Raw genomic sequence first — 21,817 nt, 5'->3', positions numbered from 1 at the left:
ACCACAGTAAGTCTCTACCTAGTGGTTTTGATAACAGACGACCACAGTAACAGTCTCTAGCTAGTGGTTTTGATAACAGACTACCCACAGTAACAGTCTCTAGCTAGTGGTTTTGATAACAGACGACCACAGTAACAGTCTCTAGCTAGTGGTTTTGATAACAGATGACCACAGTAACAGTCTCTAGCTAGTGGTTTTGATAACAGACGACCACAGTAACAGTCTCTAGCTAGTGGTTTTGATAACAGACGACCACAGTAATTGTCTCTAGCTAGTGATTTTGATAACAGACAACCACAGTAACAGAAACAGACACTCAAAGTGAACAACTCAAAAAGGTGCAGGTCACATCCTCTCTCCGTAATGTTCACCAAACATGACAAACCGTCTCTACGAGGTAACGATCTGAGCCACATTAAAACATGTCAATACAGATAGTTAAACAGTGGATAACAGACTATCCACAGTAACAGTCTCTAGCTAGTGGTTTTGATAACGGACGACCACAGTAACAGTCTCTAGCTAGTGGTTTTGATAACAGATGACCACAGTAACAGTCTCGAGCTAGTGGTTTTGATAACAGACGACTACAGCAAGAGTCTCTAGCTAGTGGTTTTGATAACAGACGACCCACAGTAACAGTCTCTAGCTAGTGGTTTTGATAACAGACGACCCACAGTAACAGTCTCTAGCTAGTGGTTTTGATAACAGACGACCCACAGTAACAGTCTCTAGCTAGTGGTTTTGATAACCGACGACCACAGTAACAGTCTCTAGCTAGTGGTTTTGATAAGACGACCACAGTAACAGTCTCTAGCTAGTGGTTTTGATAAGAGACGACCACAGTAAGTCTCTACCTAGTGGTTTTGATAACAGACGACCACAGTAACAGTCTCTAGCTAGTGGTTTTGATAACAGACTACCCACAGTAACAGTCTCTAGCTAGTGGTTTTGATAACAGACGACCACAGTAACAGTCTCTAGCTAGTGGTTTTGATAACAGATGACCACAGTAACAGTCTCTAGCTAGTGGTTTTGATAACAGACGACCACAGTAACAGTCTCTAGCTAGTGGTTTTGATAACAGACGACCCCAGTAATTGTCTCTAGCTAGTGATTTTGATAACAGACAACCACAGTAACAGAAACAGACACTCAAAGTGAACAACTCAAAAAGGTGCAGGTCACATCCTCTCTCCGTAATGTTCACCAAACATGACAAACCGTCTCTACGAGGTAACGATCTGAGCCACATTAAAACATGTCAATGCAGATAGTTAAACAGTGGATAACAGACTATCCACAGTAACAGTCTCTAGCTAGTGGTTTTGATAACGGATGACCACAGTACCAGTCTCTAGCTGGTGGTTTTGAAAACAGACGACCTCAGTAACAGTCTCTACCTAGTGGTTTTGATAACAGACGACCACAGTAACAGTCTCTAGCTAGTGATTTTGATAACAGACGACCACAGTAATTGTCTCTAGCTAGTGATTTTGATAACAGACAACCACAGTAACAGAAACAGACACTCAAAGTGAACAACTCAAAAAGGTGCAGGTCACATCTTCTCTCCGTAATGTTCACCAAACATGACAAACCGTCTCTACGAGGTAACGATCTGAGCCACATTAAAACATGTTAATGCAGATTGTTAAACAGTGGATAACAGACTACCCACAGTAACAGTCTCTAGACAGACAGTGGTTTTGATAACAGATGACCACAGTAACAGTCTCTAGCTAGTGGTTTTGATAACAGACGACCACAGTAACAGTCTCTAGCTAGTGGTTTTGATAACAGACTACCCACAGTAACAGTCTCTAGCTAGTGGTTTTGATACCAGACGACCACAGTAAGAGTCTCTAGCTAGTGGTTTTGATAACAGACGACCACAGTAAGAGTCTCTAGCTAGTGGTTTTGATAACAGACGACCACAGTAAGAGTCTCTAGCTAGTGGTTTTGATAACAGACGACCACAGTAACAGTCTCTAGCTAGTGGTTTTGATAACAGACGGACCACAGTAACAGTCTCTAGCTAGTGGTTTTGATAACAGACGACCACAGTAACAGTCTCTAGCTAGTGGTTTTGATAACAGACGACCACAGTAACAGTCTCTAGCTAGTGGTTTTGATAACAGACGACCCACAGTAACAGTCTCTAGACAGACAGTGGTTTTGATAAGAGACGACCACAGTAAGAGTCTTTATAACAGACGACCACAGTAAGAGTCTCTAGCTAGTGGTTTTGATAACAGACGACCCACAGTAACAGTCTCTAGCTAGTGGTTTTGATAACAGACGACCACAGTAAGTCTCTACCTAGTGGTTTTGATAACAGACGACCACAGTAACAGTCTCTAGCTAGTGGTTTTGATAACAGACTACCCACAGTAAAAGTCTCTAGCTAGTGGTTTTGATAACAGACGACCACAGTAACAGTCTCTAGCTAGTGGTTTTGATAACAGACGACCACAGTAATTGTCTCTAGCTAGTGATTTTGATAACAGACAACCACATTAACAGAAACAGACACTCAAAGTGAACAACTCAAAAAGGTGCAGGTCACATCCTCTCTCCGTAATGTTCACCAAACATGACAAACCGTCTCTACGAGGTAACGATCTGAGCCACATTAAAAAATGTTAATGCAGATTGTTAAACAGTGGATAACAGACTACACACAGTAACAGTCTCTACCTAGTGGTTTTGTTAACAGACGACCACAGTAACAGTCTCTAGCTAGTGGTTTTGAAAACAGACGACCACAGTAACAGTCTCTAGCTAGTGGTTTTGAAAACAGACGACCTCAGTAACAGTCTCTAGCTAGTGGTTTTGATAACTGACGACCACCTTAACAGTCTCTAGCTAGTGGTTTTGATAACAGACGACCACAGTAATTGTCTCTAGCTAGTGATTTTGATAACAGACAACCACAGTAACAGAAACAGACACTCAAAGTGAACAACTCAAAAAGGTGCAGGTCACATCTTCTCTCCGTAATGTTCACCAAACATGACAAACCGTCTCTACGAGGTAACGATCTGAGCCACATTAAAACATGTTAATGCAGATTGTTAAACAGTGGATAACAGACTACCCACAGTAACAGTCTCTAGACAGACAGTGGTTTTGATAACAGATGACCACAGTAACAGTCTCTAGCTAGTGGTTTTGATAACAGACGACCACAGTAACAGTCTCTAGCTAGTGGTTTTGATAACAGACTACCCACAGTAACAGTCTCTAGCTAGTGGTTTTGATACCAGACGACCACAGTAAGAGTCTCTAGCTAGTGGTTTTGATAACAGACGACCACAGTAAGAGTCTCTAGCTAGTGGTTTTGATAACAGACGACCACAGTAAGAGTCTCTAGCTAGTGGTTTTGATAACAGACGACCACAGTAACAGTCTCTAGCTAGTGGTTTTGATAACAGACGGACCACAGTAACAGTCTCTAGCTAGTGGTTTTGATAACAGACGACCACAGTAACAGTCTCTAGCTAGTGGTTTTGATAACAGACGACCACAGTAACAGTCTCTAGCTAGTGGTTTTGATAACAGACGACCCACAGTAACAGTCTCTAGACAGACAGTGGTTTTGATAAGAGACGACCACAGTAACAATCTCTAGCTAGTGGTTTTGATAACAGACTACCCACAGAAATAGTCTCTAGCTAGTGGTTTTGATAACAGACGACCACAGTAAGAGTCTCTAGCTAGTGGTTTTGATAACAGACGACCACAGTAAGAGTCTCTAGCTAGTGGTTTTGATAAAAGATGACCACAGTAACAGTCTCTAGCTAGTGGTTTTGATAACAGACGACCACAGTAACAGTCTCTAGCTAGTGGTTTTGATAGACTACCCACAGTAACAGTCTCTAGCTAGTTTTTTTGATAACAGACGACCACAGTAAGAGTCTTTATAACAGACGACCACAGTAAGAGTCTCTAGCTAGTGGTTTTGATAACAGACGACCCACAGTAACAGTCTCTAGCTAGTGGTTTTGATAACAGACGACCACAGTAAGTCTCTTCCTAGTGGTTTTGATAACAGACGACCACAGTAACAGTCTCTAGCTAGTGGTTTTGATAACAGACTACCCACAGTAAAAGTCTCTACCTAGTGGTTTTGATAACAGACGACCACAGTAACAGTCTCTAGCTAGTGGTTTTGATAACAGATGACCACAGTAACAGTCTCTAGCTAGTGGTTTTGATAACAGACGACCACAGTAACAGTCTCTAGCTAGTGGTTTTGATAACAGACGACCACAGTAAGTCTCTACCTAGTTGTTTTGATAACAGACGACCACAGTAACAGTCTCTACCTAGTTGTTTTGATAACAGACGACCACAGTAACAGTCTCTAGCTAGTGGTTTTGATAACAGACGACCACAGTAACAGTCTCTAGCTAGTGGTTTTGATAACAGACGACCACAGTAACAGTCTCTAGCTAGTGGTTTTGATAACAGACGACCACAGTAATTGTCTCTAGCTAGTGATTTTGATAACAGACAACCACAGTAACAGAAACAGACACTCAAAGTGAACAACTCAAAAAGGTGCAGGTCACATCCTCTCTCCGTAATGTTCACCAAACATGACAAACCGTCTCTACGAGGTAACGATCTGAGCCACATTAAAAAATGTTAATGCAGATTGTTAAACAGTGGATAACAGACTACACACAGTAACAGTCTCTACCTAGTGGTTTTGTTAACAGACGACCACAGTAACAGTCTCTAGCTAGTGGTTTTGAAAACAGACGACCACAGTAACAGTCTCTAGCTAGTGGTTTTGAAAACAGACGACCTCAGTAACAGTCTCTAGCTAGTGGTTTTGATAACTGACGACCACCTTAACAGTCTCTAGCTAGTGGTTTTGATAACAGATGACCACAGTAACAGTCTCGAGCTAGTGGTTTTGATAACAGACGACCACAGTAAGAGTCTCTAGCTAGTGGTTTTGATAACAGACGACCCACAGTAACAGTCTCTAGCTAGTGGTTTTGATAACAGACGACCCACAGTAACAGCCTCTAGCTAGTGGTTTTGATAACAGACGACCCACAGTAACAGTCTCTAGCTAGTGGTTTTGATAACAGACGACCACAGTAATTGTCTCTAGCTAGTGATTTTGATAACAGACAACCACAGTAACAGAAACAGACACTCAAAGTGAACAACTCAAAAAGGTGCAGGTCACATCCTCTCTCCGTAATGTTCACCAAACATGACAAACCGTCTCTACGAGGTAACGATCTGAGCCACATTAAAACATGTCAATACAGATAGTTAAACAGTGGATAACAGACTATCCACAGTAACAGTCTCTAGCTAGTGGTTTTGATAACGGTCGACCACAGTAACAGTCTCTAGCTAGTGGTTTTGATAACAGATGACCACAGTAACAGTCTCGAGCTAGTGGTTTTGATAACAGATGACCACAGTAACAGTCTCGAGCTAGTGGTTTTGATAACAGACGACCACAGTAAGAGTCTCTAGCTAGTGGTTTTGATAACAGACGACCCACAGTAACAGTCTCTAGCTAGTGGTTTTGATAACAGACGACCCACAGTAACAGTCTCTAGCTAGTGGTTTTGATAACAGACGACCCACAGTAACAGTCTCTAGCTAGTGGTTTTGATAACAGACGACCCACAGTAACAGTCTCTAGCTAGTGGTTTTGATAACCGACGACCACAGTAACAGTCTCTAGCTAGTGGTTTTGATAAGACGACCACAGTAACAGTCTCTAGCTAGTGGTTTTGATAAGAGACGACCACAGTAAGTCTCTACCTAGTGGTTTTGATAACAGACGACCACAGTAATTGTCTCTAGCTAGTGATTTTGATAACAGACGACCACAGTAACAGAAACAGACACTCAAAGTGAACAACTCAAAAAGGTGCAGGTCACATCCTCTCTCCGTAATGTTCACCAAACATGACAAACCGTCTCTACGAGGTAACGATCTGAGCCACATTAAAACATGTTAATGCAGATTGTTAAACAGTGGATAACAGACTACCCACAGTAACAGTCTCTAGACAGACAGTGGTTTTGATACCAGATGACCACAGTAACAGTCTCTAGCTAGTGGTTTTGATAACAGACGACCACAGTAACTGTCTCTAGTTAGTGGTTTTGATAACAGACGACCCACAGTAACAGTCTCTAGCTAGTGGTTTTGATAACAGACGACCTCAGTAACAGTCTCTAGCTAGTGGTTTTGATAACAGACGACCACAGTAACAGTCTCTAGCTAGTGGTTTTGATAACAGACTACCCACAGTAACAGTCTCTACCTAGTGGTTTTGATAACAGACGACCACAGTAACAGTCTCTAGCTAGTGGTTTTGATAACGGACGACCACAGTAACAGTCTCTAGCTAGTGGTTTTGATAACAGATGACCACAGTAACAGTCTCGAGCTAGTGGTTTTGATAACAGACGACCACAGTAAGAGTCTCTAGCTAGTGGTTTTGATAACAGACGACCCACAGTAACAGTCTCTAGCTAGTGGTTTTGATAACAGACGACCCACAGTAAGAGTCTCTAGCTAGTGGTTTTGATAACAGACGACCCACAGTAACAGTCTCTAGCTAGTGGTTTTGATAACAGACGACCACAGTAACAGTCTCTAGCTAGTGGTTTTGATAAGAGACGACCACAGTAAGTCTCTACCTAGTGGTTTTGATAACAGACGACCACAGTAACAGTCTCTAGCTAGTGGTTTTGATAACAGATGACCACAGTAACAGTCTCGAGCTAGTGGTTTTGATAACAGACGACCGCAGTAAGAGTCTCTAGCTAGTGGTTTTGATAACAGACGACCCACAGTAACAGTCTCTAGCTAGTGGTTTTGATAACAGACGACCCACAGTAACAGTCTCTAGCTAGTGGTTTTGATAACAGACGACCCACAGTAACAGTCTCTAGCTAGTGGTTTTGATAACAGACGACCACAGTAATTGTCTCTAGCTAGTGATTTTGATAACAGACAACCACAGTAACAGAAACAGACACTCAAAGTGAACAACTCAAAAAGGTGCAGGTCACATCCTCTCTCCGTAATGTTCACCAAACATGACAAACCGTCTCTACGAGGTAACGATCTGAGCCACATTAAAACATGTCAATACAGATAGTTAAACAGTGGATAACAGACTATCCACAGTAACAGTCTCTAGCTAGTGGTTTTGATAACGGACGACCACAGTAACAGTCTCTAGCTAGTGGTTTTGATAACAGATGACCACAGTAACAGTCTCGAGCTAGTGGTTTTGATAACAGACGACCACAGTAAGAGTCTCTAGCTAGTGGTTTTGATAACAGACGACCCACAGTAACAGTCTCTAGCTAGTGGTTTTGATAACAGACGACCCACAGTAACAGTCTCTAGCTAGTGGTTTTGATAACAGACGACCCACAGTAACAGTCTCTAGCTAGTGGTTTTGATAACCGACGACCACAGTAACAGTCTCTAGCTAGTGGTTTTGATAAGACGACCACAGTAACAGTCTCTAGCTAGTGGTTTTGATAAGAGACGACCACAGTAAGTCTCTACCTAGTGGTTTTGATAACAGACGACCACAGTAACAGTCTCTAGCTAGTGGTTTTGATAACAGACTACCCACAGTAACAGTCTCTAGCTAGTGGTTTTGATAACAGACGACCACAGTAACAGTCTCTAGCTAGTGGTTTTGATAACAGATGACCACAGTAACAGTCTCTAGCTAGTGGTTTTGATAACAGACGACCACAGTAACAGTCTCTAGCTAGTGGTTTTGATAACAGACGACCACAGTAATTGTCTCTAGCTAGTGATTTTGATAACAGACAACCACAGTAACAGAAACAGACACTCAAAGTGAACAACTCAAAAAGGTGCAGGTCACATCCTCTCTCCGTAATGTTCACCAAACATGACAAACCGTCTCTACGAGGTAACGATCTGAGCCACATTAAAACATGTCAATGCAGATAGTTAAACAGTGGATAACAGACTATCCACAGTAACAGTCTCTAGCTAGTGATTTTGATAACAGACGACCACAGTAATTGTCTCTAGCTAGTGATTTTGATAACAGACAACCACAGTAACAGAAACAGACACTCAAAGTGAACAACTCAAAAAGGTGCAGGTCACATCTTCTCTCCGTAATGTTCACCAAACATGACAAACCGTCTCTACGAGGTAACGATCTGAGCCACATTAAAACATGTTAATGCAGATTGTTAAACAGTGGATAACAGACTACCCACAGTAACAGTCTCTAGACAGACAGTGGTTTTGATAACAGATGACCACAGTAACAGTCTCTAGCTAGTGGTTTTGATAACAGACGACCACAGTAACAGTCTCTAGCTAGTGGTTTTGATAACAGACTACCCACAGTAACAGTCTCTAGCTAGTGGTTTTGATACCAGACGACCACAGTAAGAGTCTCTAGCTAGTGGTTTTGATAACAGACGACCACAGTAAGAGTCTCTAGCTAAAGGTTTTGATAACAGACGACCACAGTAAGAGTCTCTAGCTAGTGGTTTTGATAACAGACGACCACAGTAACAGTCTCTAGCTAGTGGTTTTGATAACAGACGGACCACAGTAACAGTCTCTAGCTAGTGGTTTTGATAACAGACGACCACAGTAACAGTCTCTAGCTAGTGGTTTTGATAACAGACGACCACAGTAACAGTCTCTAGCTAGTGGTTTTGATAACAGACGACCCACAGTAACAGTCTCTAGACAGACAGTGGTTTTGATAACAGACGACCACAGTAACAATCTCTAGCTAGTGGTTTTGATAACAGACTACCCACAGAAATAGTCTCTAGCTAGTGGTTTTGATAACAGACGACCCACAGTAACAGTCTCTAGCTAGTGGTTTTGATAACAGACGACCACAGTAACAGTCTCTAGCTAGTGGTTTTGATAAGAGACGACCACAGTAAGTCTCTACCTAGTGGTTTTGATAACAGACGACCACAGTAACAGTCTCTAGCTAGTGGTTTTGATAACAGATGACCACAGTAACAGTCTCGAGCTAGTGGTTTTGATAACAGACGACCACAGTAAGAGTCTCTAGCTAGTGGTTTTGATAACAGACGACCCACAGTAACAGTCTCTAGCTAGTGGTTTTGATAACAGACGACCCACAGTAACAGTCTCTAGCTAGTGGTTTCGATAACAGACGACCCACAGTAACAGTCTCTAGCTAGTGGTTTTGATAACAGACGACCACAGTAATTGTCTCTAGCTAGTGATTTTGATAACAGACAACCACAGTAACAGAAACAGACACTCAAAGTGAACAACTCAAAAAGGTGCAGGTCACATCCTCTCTCCGTAATGTTCACCAAACATGACAAACCGTCTCTACGAGGTAACGATCTGAGCCACATTAAAACATGTCAATACAGATAGTTAAACAGTGGATAACAGACTATCCACAGTAACAGTCTCTAGCTAGTGGTTTTGATAACGGACGACCACAGTAACAGTCTCTAGCTAGTGGTTTTGATAACAGATGACCACAGTAACAGTCTCGAGCTAGTGGTTTTGATAACAGACGACCACAGTAAGAGTCTCTAGCTAGTGGTTTTGATAACAGACGACCCACAGTAACAGTCTCTAGCTAGTGGTTTTGATAACAGACGACCCACAGTAACAGTCTCTAGCTAGTGGTTTTGATAACAGACGACCACAGTAACAGTCTCTAGCTAGTGGTTTTGATAACAGATGACCACAGTAACAGTCTCTAGCTAGTGGTTTTGATAACAGACGACCACAGTAACAGTCTCTAGCTAGTGGTTTTGATAACAGACGACCACAGTAATTGTCTCTAGCTAGTGATTTTGATAACAGACAACCACAGTAACAGAAACAGACACTCAAAGTGAACAACTCAAAAAGGTGCAGGTCACATCCTCTCTCCGTAATGTTCACCAAACATGACAAACCGTCTCTACGAGGTAACGATCTGAGCCACATTAAAACATGTCAATGCAGATAGTTAAACAGTGGATAACAGACTATCCACAGTAACAGTCTCTAGCTAGTGATTTTGATAACAGACGACCACAGTAATTGTCTCTAGCTAGTGATTTTGATAACAGACAACCACAGTAACAGAAACAGACACTCAAAGTGAACAACTCAAAAAGGTGCAGGTCACATCTTCTCTCCGTAATGTTCACCAAACATGACAAACCGTCTCTACGAGGTAACGATCTGAGCCACATTAAAACATGTTAATGCAGATTGTTAAACAGTGGATAACAGACTACCCACAGTAACAGTCTCTAGACAGACAGTGGTTTTGATAACAGATGACCACAGTAACAGTCTCTAGCTAGTGGTTTTGATAACAGACGACCACAGTAACAGTCTCTAGCTAGTGGTTTTGATAACAGACTACCCACAGTAACAGTCTCTAGCTAGTGGTTTTGATACCAGACGACCACAGTAAGAGTCTCTAGCTAGTGGTTTTGATAACAGACGACCACAGTAAGAGTCTCTAGCTAGAGGTTTTGATAACAGACGACCACAGTAAGAGTCTCTAGCTAGTGGTTTTGATAACAGACGACCACAGTAACAGTCTCTAGCTAGTGGTTTTGATAACAGACGGACCACAGTAACAGTCTCTAGCTAGTGGTTTTGATAACAGACGACCACAGTAACAGTCTCTAGCTAGTGGTTTTGATAACAGACGACCACAGTAACAGTCTCTAGCTAGTGGTTTTGATAACAGACGACCCACAGTAACAGTCTCTAGACAGACAGTGGTTTTGATAACAGACGACCACAGTAACAATCTCTAGCTAGTGGTTTTGATAACAGACTACCCACAGAAATAGTCTCTAGCTAGTGGTTTTGATAACAGACGACCACAGTAAGAGTCTCTAGCTAGTGGTTTTGATAACAGACGACCACAGTAAGAGTCTCTAGCTAGTGGTTTTGATAAAAGACGACCACAGTAACAGTCTCTAGCTAGTGGTTTTGATAACAGACGACCACAGTAACAGTCTCTAGCTAGTGGTTTTGATAACAGACTACCCACAGTAACAGTCTCTAGCTAGTGGTTTTGATAACTACGACCACAGTAAGAGTCTTTATAACAGACGACCACAGTAAGAGTCTCTAGCTAGTGGTTTTGATAACAGACGACCCACAGTAACAGTCTCCAGCTAGTGGTTTTGATAACAGACGACCACAGTAAGTCTCTACCTAGTGGTTTTGATAACAGACGACCACAGTAACAGTCTCTAGCTAGTGGTTTTGATAACAGACTACCCACAGTAAAAGTCTCTACCTAGTGGTTTTGATAACAGACGACCACAGTAACAGTCTCTAGCTAGTGGTTTTGATAACAGATGACCACAGTAACAGTCTCTAGCTAGTGGTTTTGATAACAGACGACCACAGTAACAGTCTCTAGCTAGTGGTTTTGATAACAGACGACCCACAGTAACAGTCTCTAGACAGACAGTGGTTTTGATAACAGACGACCACAGTAACAATCTCTAGCTAGTGGTTTTGATAACAGACTACCCACAGAAATAGTCTCTAGCTAGTGGTTTTGATAACAGACGACCACAGTAAGAGTCTCTAGCTAGTGGTTTTGATAACAGACGACCACAGTAAGAGTCTCTAGCTAGTGGTTTTGATAAAAGACGACCACAGTAACAGTCTCTAGCTAGTGGTTTTGATAACAGACGACCACAGTAACAGTCTCTAGCTAGTGGTTTTGATAACAGACTACCCACAGTAACAGTCTCTAGCTAGTGGTTTTGATAACTACGACCACAGTAAGAGTCTTTATAACAGACGACCACAGTAAGAGTCTCTAGCTAGTGGTTTTGATAACAGACGACCCACAGTAACAGTCTCCAGCTAGTGGTTTTGATAACAGACGACCACAGTAAGTCTCTACCTAGTGGTTTTGATAACAGACGACCACAGTAACAGTCTCTAGCTAGTGGTTTTGATAACAGACTACCCACAGTAAAAGTCTCTACCTAGTGGTTTTGATAACAGACGACCACAGTAACAGTCTCTAGCTAGTGGTTTTGATAACAGATGACCACAGTAACAGTCTCTAGCTAGTGGTTTTGATAACAGACGACCACAGTAACAGTCTCTAGCTAGTGGTTTTGATAACAGACGACCACAGTAACAGTCTCTAGCTAGTGGTTTTGATAACAGACGACCACAGTAACAGTCTCTAGCTAGTGGTTTTGATAACAGATGACCACAGAAATTGTCTCTAGCTAGTGATTTTGATAACAGACAACCACAGTAACAGAAACAGACACTCAAAGTGAACAACTCAAAAAGGTGCAGGTCACATCCTCTCTCCGTAATGTTCACCAAACATGACAAACCGTCTCTACGAGGTAACGATCTGAGCCACATTAAAAAATGTTAATGCAGATTGTTAAACAGTGGATAACAGACTACACACAGTAACAGTCTCTACCTAGTGGTTTTGATAACAGACGACCACAGTAAGAGTCTCTAGCTAGTGGTTTTGATAACAGACCACCCACAGTAACAGTCTCTAGCTAGTGGTTTTGATAACAGACGACCCACAGTAACAGTCTCTAGCTAGTGGTTTTGATAACAGACGACCACAGTAATTGTCTCTAGCTAGTGATTTTGATAACAGACAACCACAGTAACAGTCTCTAGCTAGTGGTTTTGAAAACAGACGACCACAGTAACAGTCTCTAGCTAGTGGTTTTGATAACAGACGACCCACAGTAAGAGTCTCTAGCTAGTGGTTTTGATAACAGACGACCCACAGTAACAGTCTCTAGCTAGTGGTTTTGATAACAGACGACCCACAGTAACAGTCTCTAGCTTGTGGTTTTGATAACAGACGACCACAGTAATTGTCTCTAGCTAGTGATTTTGATAACAGACAACCACAGTAACAGAAACAGACACTCAAATTGAACAACTCAAAAAGGTGCAGGTCACATCCTCTCTCCGTAATGTTCACCAAACATGACAAACCGTCTCTACGAGGTAACGATCTGAGCCACATTAAAACATGTCAATACAGATAGTTAAACAGTGGATAACAGACTATCCACAGTAACAGTCTCTAGCTAGTGGTTTTGATAACGGACGACCACAGTAACAGTCTCTAGCTAGTGGTTTTGATAACAGATGACCACAGTAACAGTCTCGAGCTAGTGGTTTTGATAACAGACGACCACAGTAAGAGTCTCTAGCTAGTGGTTTTGATAACAGACGACCCACAGTAACAGTCTCTAGCTAGTGGTTTTGATAACAGACGACCCACAGTAACAGTCTCTAGCTAGTGGTTTTGATAACAGACGACCCACAGTAACAGTCTCTAGCTAGTGGTTTTGATAACAGACGACCCACAGTAACAGTCTCTAGCTTGTGGTTTTGATAACAGACGACCACAGTAATTGTCTCTAGCTAGTGATTTTGATAACAGACAACCACAGTAACAGAAACAGACACTCAAAGTGAACAACTCAAAAAGGTGCAGGTCACATCCTCTCTCCGTAATGTTCACCAAACATGACAAACCGTCTCTACGAGGTAACGATCTGAGCCACATTAAAACATGTCAATACAGATAGTTAAACAGTGGATAACAGACTATCCACAGTAACAGTCTCTAGCTAGTGGTTTTGATAACGGACGACCACAGTAACAGTCTCTAGCTAGTGGTTTTGATAACAGATGACCACAGTAACAGTCTCGAGCTAGTGGTTTTGATAACAGACGACCACAGTAAGAGTCTCTAGCTAGTGGTTTTGATAACAGACGACCCACAGTAACAGTCTCTAGCTAGTGGTTTTGATAACAGACGACCCACAGTAACAGTCTCTAGCTAGTGGTTTTGATAACAGACGACCCACAGTAACAGTCTCTAGCTAGTGGTTTTGATAACCGACGACCACAGTAACAGTCTCTAGCTAGTGGTTTTGATAAGACGACCACAGTAACAGTCTCTAGCTAGTGGTTTTGATAAGAGACGACCACAGTAAGTCTCTACCTAGTGGTTTTGATAACAGACGACCACAGTAATTGTCTCTAGCTAGTGATTTTGATAACAGACGACCACAGTAACAGAAACAGACACTCAAAGTGAACAACTCAAAAAGGTGCAGGTCACATCCTCTCTCCGTAATGTTCACCAAACATGACAAACCGTCTCTACGAGGTAACGATCTGAGCCACATTAAAACATGTTAATGCAGATTGTTAAACAGTGGATAACAGACTACCCACAGTAACAGTCTCTAGACAGACAGTGGTTTTGATAACAGATGACCACAGTAACAGTCTCTAGCTAGTGGTTTTGATAACAGACGACCACAGTAACTGTCTCTAGTTAGTGGTTTTGATAACAGACGACCCACAGTAACAGTCTCTAGCTAGTGGTTTTGATAACAGACGACCACAGTAACAGTCTCTAGCTAGTGGTTTTGATAACAGACGACCACAGTAACAGTCTCTAGCTAGTGGTTTTGATAAGAGACGACCACAGTAAGTCTCTACCTAGTGGTTTTGATAACAGACGACCACAGTAACAGTCTCTAGCTAGTGGTTTTGATAACAGACTACCCACAGTAACAGTCTCTACCTAGTGGTTTTGATAACAGACGACCACAGTAACAGTCTCTAGCTAGTGGTTTTGATAACGGACGACCACAGTAACAGTCTCTAGCTAGTGGTTTTGATAACAGATGACCACAGTAACAGTCTCGAGCTAGTGGTTTTGATAACAGACGACCACAGTAAGAGTCTCTAGCTAGTGGTTTTGATAACAGACGACCCACAGTAACAGTCTCTAGCTAGTGGTTTTGATAACAGACGACCCACAGTAACAGTCTCTAGCTAGTGGTTTTGATAACAGACGACCCACAGTAACAGTCTCTAGCTAGTGGTTTTGATAACAGACGACCACAGTAACAGTCTCTAGCTAGTGGTTTTGATAACAGACGACCACAGTAACAGTCTCTAGCTAGTGGTTTTGATAAGAGACGACCACAGTAAGTCTCTACCTAGTGGTTTTGATAACAGACGACCACAGTAACAGTCTCTAGCTAGTGGTTTTGATAACAGACTACCCACAGTAACAGTCTCTACCTAGTGGTTTTGATAAGACGACCACAGTAACAGTCTCTAGCTAGTGCTTTTGATAACAGATGACCACAGTAACAGTCTCTAGCTAGTGGTTTTGATAAGACGACCACAGTAACAGTCTCTAGCTAGTGGTTTTGATAAGAGACGACCACAGTAAGTCTCTACCTAGTGGTTTTGATAAGACTACACACAGTAACAGTCTCTACCTAGTGGTTTTGTTAACAGACGACCACAGTAACAGTCTCTAGCTAGTGGTTTTGAAAACAGACGACCACAGTAACAGTCTCTAGCTAGTGGTTTTGAAAACAGACGACCTCAGTAACAGTCTCTAGCTAGTGGTTTTGATAACTGACGACCACCTTAACAGTCTCTAGCTAGTGGTTTTGATAACAGATGACCACAGTAACAGTCTCGACCTAGTGGTTTTGATAACAGACGACCACAGTAAGAGTCTCTAGCTAGTGGTTTTGATAACAGACGACCCACAGTAACAGTCTCTAGCTAGTGGTTTTGATAACAGACGACCCACAGTAACAGTCTCTAGCTAGTGGTTTTGATAACAGACGACCACAGTAATTGTCTCTAGCTAGTGATTTTGATAACAGACAACCACAGTAACAGAAACAGACACTCAAAGTGAACAACTCAAAAAGGTGCAGGTCACATCCTCTCTCCGTAATGTTCACCAAACATGACAAACCGTCTCTACGAGGTAACGATCTGAGCCACATTAAAACATGTCAATACAGATAGTTAAACAGTGGATAACAGACTATCCACAGTAACAGTCTCTAGCTAGTGGTTTTGATAACGGACGACCACAGTAACAGTCTCTAGCTAGTGGTTTTGATAACAGATGACCACAGTAACAGTCTCGAGCTAGTGGTTTTGATAACAGACGACCACAGTAAGAGTCTCTAGCTAGTGGTTTTGATAACAGACGACCCACAGTAACAGTCTCTAGCTAGTGGTTTTGATAACAGACGACCCACAGTAACAGTCTCTAGCTAGTGGTTTTGATAACAGATGACCCACAGTAACAGTCTCTAGCTAGTGGTTTTGATAACCGACGACCACAGTAACAGTCTCTAGCTAGTGGTTTTGATAAGACGACCACAGTAACAGTCTCTAGCTAGTGGTTTTGATAAGAGACGACCACAGTAAGTCTCTACCTAGTGGTTTTGATAACAGACGACCACAGTAACAGTCTCTAGCTAGTGGTTTTGATAACAGACGACCACAGTAACAGTCTCTAGCTAGTGGTTTTGATAACAGACTACCCACAGTAACAGTCTCTTGCTAGTGGTTTTGATACCAGACGACCACAGTAAGAGTCTCTAGCTAGTGGTTTTGATAACAGACGACCACAGTAACAGTCTCTAGCTAGTGGTTTTGATAACAGACGGACCACAGTAACAGTCTCTAGCTAGTGGTTTTGATAACAGACGACCACAGTAACAGTCTCTAGCTAGTGGTTTTGATAACAGACGACCCACAGTAACAGTCTCTAGACAGACAGTGGTTTTGATAACAGATGACCACAGTAACAGTCTCTAGCTAGTGGTTTTGTTAACAGACGACCACAGTAACTGTCTCTAGTTAGTGGTTTTGATAACAGACGACCCACAGTAACAGTCTCTAGACAGACAGTGGTTTTGATAACAGACGACCACAGTAACAATCTCTAGCTAGTGGTTTTGATAACAGACGACCACAGTAACAGTCTCTAGCTAGTGGTTTTGATAACAGATGACCACAGTAACAGTCTCTAGCTAGTGGTTTTGATAACAGACGACCACAGTAATTGTCTCTAGCTAGTGATTTTGATAACAGACAACCACAGTAACAGAAACAGACACTCAAAGTGAACAACTCAAAAAGGTGCAGGTCACATCCTCTCTCCGTAATGTTCACCAAACATGACAAACCGTCTCTACGAGGTAACGATCTGAGCCACATTAAAACATGTCAATACAGATAGTTAAACAGTGGATAACAGACTAGCCACAGTAACAGTCTCTAGCTAGTGGTTTTGATAACGGGCGACCACAGTAACAGTCTCTAGCTAGTGGTTTTGATAACAGATGACCACAGTAACAGTCTCGAGCTAGTGGTTTTGATAACAGACGACCACAGTAAGAGTCTCTAGCTATTGGTTTTGATAACAGACGACCCACAGTAACAGTCTCTAGCTAGTGGTTTTGATAACAGACGACCCACAGTAACAGTCTCTAGCTAGTGGTTTTGATAACAGACGACCCACAGTAACAGTCTCTAGCTAGTGGTTTTGATAACAGACGACCACAGTAACAGTCTCTAGCTAGTGGTTTTGATAACAGACGACCACAGTAACAGTCTCTACCTAGTGGTTTTGATAACAGACGACCACAGTAACAGTCTCTAGCTAGTGGTTTTGATAACAGATGACCACAGTAACAGTCTCTAGCTAGTGGTTTTGATAACAGACGACCACAGTAACAGTCTCTAGCTAGTGGTTTTGATAACAGACGACCACAGTAATTGTCTCTAGCTAGTGATTTTGATAACAGACAACCACAGTAACAGAAACAGACACTCAAAGTGAACAACTCAAAAAGGTGCAGGTCACATCCTCTCTCCGTAATGTTCACCAAACATGACAAACCGTCTCTACGAGGTAACGATCTGAGCCACATTAAAACATGTCAATGCAGATAGTTAAACAGTGGATAACAGACTATCCACAGTAACAGTCTCTAGCTAGTGGTTTTGATAACGGACGACCACAGTAACAGTCTCTAGCTGGTGGTTTTGAAAACAGACGACCTCAGTAACAGTCTCTAGCTAGTGGTTTTGATAACTGACGACCACAGTAACAGTCTCTAGCTAGTGGTTTTGATAACAGATGACCACAGTAACAGTCTCGAGCTAGTGGTTTTGATAACAGACGACCACAGTAACAGTCTCTAGCTAGTGGTTTTGATAACAGACTACCCACAGTAACAGTCTCTTGCTAGTGGTTTTGATACCAGACGACCACAGTAAGAGTCTCTAGCTAGTGGTAATGATAACAGACGACCACAGTAAGAGTCTCTAGCTAGTGGTTTTGATAACAGACGACCACAGTAACAGTCTCTAGCTAGTGGTTTTGATAACAGACGACCACAGTAACAGTCTCTAGCTAGTGGTTTTGATAAGAGACGACCACAGTAAGTCTCTACCTAGTGGTTTTGATAACAGACGACCACAGTAACAGTCTCTAGCTAGTGGTTTTGATAACAGACTACCCACAGTAACAGTCTCTACCTATTGGTTTTGATAACAGACGACCACAGTAACAGTCTCTAGCTAGTGGTTTTGATAACAGATGACCACAGTAACAGTCTCTAGCTAGTGGTTTTGATAACAGACGACCACAGTAACAGTCTCTAGCTAGTGGTTTTGATAACAGACGACCACAGTAATTGTCTCTAGCTAGTGATTTTGATAACAGACAACCACAGTAACAGAAACAGACACTCAAAGTGAACAACTCAAAAAGGTGCAGGTCACATCCTCTCTCCGTAATGTTCACCAAACATGACAAACCGTCTCTACGAGGGAACGATCTGAGCCACATTAAAACATTTCAATGCAGATAGTTAAACAGTGGATAACAGACTATCCACAGTAACAGTCTCTAGCTAGTGGTTTTGATAACGGACGACCACAGTAACAGTCTCTAGCTGGTGGTTTTGAAAACAGACGACCTCAGTAACAGTCTCTAGCTAGTGGTTTTGATAACTGACGACCACAGTAACAGTCTCTAGCTAGTGGTTTTGATAACAGATGACCACAGTAACAGTCTCGAGCTAGTGGTTTTGATAACAGACGACCACAGTAACAGTCTCTAGCTAGTGGTTTTGATAACAGACTACCCACAGTAACAGTCCCTTGCTAGTGGTTTTGATACCAGACGACCACAGTAAGAGTCTCTAGCTAGTGGTTTTGATAACAGACGACCACAGTAAGAGTCTCTAGCTAGTGGTTTTGATAACAGACGACCACAGTAACAGTCTCTAGCTAGTGGTTTTGATAACAGACGGACCACAGTAACAGTCTCTAGCTAGTGGTTTTGATAACAGACGACCACAGTAACAGTCTCTAGCTAGTGGTTTTGATAACAGACGACCACAGTAACAGTCTCTAGTTAGTGGTTTTGATAACAGACGACCCACAGTACCAGTCTCTAGACAGACAGTGGTTTTGATAACAGACGACCACAGTAACAATCTCTAGCTAGTGGTTTTGATAACAGACGACCACAGTAACAGTCTCTAGCTAGTGGTTTTGATAACAGATGACCACAGTAACATTCTCTAGCTAGTGGTTTTCATAACAGACGACCACAGTAATTGTCTCTAGCTAGTGATTTTGATAACAGACGACCACAGTAACAGAAACAGACACTCAAAGTGAACAACTCAAAAAGGTGCAGGTCACATCCTCTCTCCGTAATGTTCACCAAACATGACAAACCGTCTCTACAAGGTAACTATTTTAGCCACATTAAAACATGTTAATGCAGATTGTTAAACAGTGGATAACAGACTACCCACAGTAACAGTCTCTAGACAGACAGTGGTTTTGATAACAGATGACCACAGTAACAGTCTCTAGCTAGTGGTTTTGATAACAGACGACCACAGTAACAGTCTCTAGTTAGTGGTTTTGATAACAGACGACCCACAGTAACAGTCTCTAGACAGACAGTGGTTTTGATAACAGACGACCACAGTAACAATCTCTAGCTAGTGGTTTTGATAACAGACGACCACAGTAACAGTCTCTAGCTAGTGGTTTTGATAACAGATGACCACAGTAACAGTCTCTAGCTAGTGGTTTTGATAACAGACGACCACAGTAATTTTCTCTAGCTAGTGATTTTGATAACAGACGACCACAGTAACAGTCTTGAGCTAGTGGTTTTGATAACAGACGACCACAGTAACAGTCTCTAGCTAGTGGTTTTGATAACAGACGACCACAGTAACAGTCTCTTGCTAGTGGTTTTGATACCAGACGACCACAGTAACAGTCTCTAGCTAGTGGTTTTGATAACAGACGACCCACAGTAACAGTCTCTTGCTAGTGGTTTTTATACCAGACGACCACAGTAAGAGTCTCTAGCTAGTGGTTTTGATTACAGACGACCACAGTAACAGTCTCTAGCTAATTGTTTTGATAACAGACGACCACAGAAACAGTCTCTAGCTAGTGGTTTTGATAACAGACGACAACATTAACAGTCTCTAGCTAGTGGTTTTGATAACAGACAACCCACAGTAACAGTCTCTAGCTAGTGGTTTTGATAACAGACTACCCACAGTAACAGTCTCTAGCTAGTGGTTTTGATAACAGACGACCACAGTAACAGTCTCTAGCTAATGGTTTTGATAACAGACGACCAAAGTAACAGTCTCTAGCTAGTGGTTTTGATAACAGACTACCCACAGTAACAGTCTCTAGCTAGTGGTTTTGATAACAGACGACCCACAGTAACAGTCTCTAGCTAGTGGTTTTGATAACAGACGACCCAGAGTAACAGTCTCTAGCTAGTGATTTTGATAACAGACGACCCACAGTAACAGTCTCTAGCTAGTGATTTTGATAACAGACGACCACAGTAACAGTCTCTAGACAGACAGTGGTTTTGATAACAGACGACCACAGTAACAGTCTCTAGACAGACAGTGGTTTTGATAACAGACGACCACAGTAACAGTCTCTAGACAGACAGTGGTTTTGATAACAGACGACCACAGTAACAGTCTCTAGACAGACAGTGGTTTTGATAACAGACGACCACAGTAACAGTCTCTAGCTAGTGGTTTTGATAACAGACGACCACAGTAACAGTCTCTAGCTAGTGGTTGTGATAACAGACGACCACAGTAACAGTCTCTAGCTAGTGGTTTTGATAACAGACGACCACAGTAACAGAAACAGACACTCAAAGTGAACAACTCAAAAATGTGCAGGTCACATCCTCTCTCCGTAATGTTCACCAAACATGACAAACCGTCTCTACGAGGTAACAATCTGAGCCACATTAAAACATGTTAATGCAGATTGTTAAACAGTGGATAACAGACTACCCACAGTAACAGTCTCTACCTAGTGGTTTTGATAACAGACGACCACAGTAAAAGTCTCTAGCTAGTGGTTTTGATAACAGACGACCACAGTAACAGTCTCTAGCTAGTGGTTTTGAAAACAGACGACCACAGTAACAGTCTCGAGCTAGTGGTTTTGATAACAGACGACCACAGTAACAGTCTCTAGCTAGTTGTTTTGATAACAGACGACCACAGTAACAGTCTCGAGCTAGTGGTTTTGATAACAGACGACCACAGTAACAGTCTCTAGCTAGTGGTTTTGATAACAGACGACCACAGTAACAGTCTCTAGCTAGTGGTTTTGATAACAAACGACCACAGTAACAGTCTCGAGCTAGTGGTTTTGATAACAGACGACCACAGTAACAGTCTCTAACTAGTTGTTTTGATAACAGACGACCAGAGTAACAGTCTCTAGCTAGTGGTTTTGATAACAGACTACCCACAGTAACAGTCTCTAGCTAGTGGTTTTGATAACAGACTACCCACAGTAACAGTCTCTAGCTAGTGGTTTTGATAACAGACGACCCACAGTAAC

General features: G+C 42.1%; 1 protein-coding gene across 1 annotated transcript in view; it reads right to left on the bottom strand.

Moving 5' to 3' along the window:
• Window positions 1–21,817, bottom strand: part of LOC106592652 (Krueppel-like factor 5) — a 270,170-nt gene that overhangs the window by 142,680 nt on the left and 105,673 nt on the right. The gene's annotated exons all lie outside the window — the stretch shown is intronic.

Source organism: Salmo salar, unplaced genomic scaffold (assembly GCF_965601325.2).
Source record: "Salmo salar unplaced genomic scaffold, fSalSal1 ptg000229l, whole genome shotgun sequence".
NCBI classification, from domain to species: domain Eukaryota; kingdom Metazoa; phylum Chordata; class Actinopteri; order Salmoniformes; family Salmonidae; genus Salmo; species Salmo salar.
Note: the sequence above shows the minus strand (reverse complement) of the source record. Positions and strands in the feature narration are given on the sequence as shown.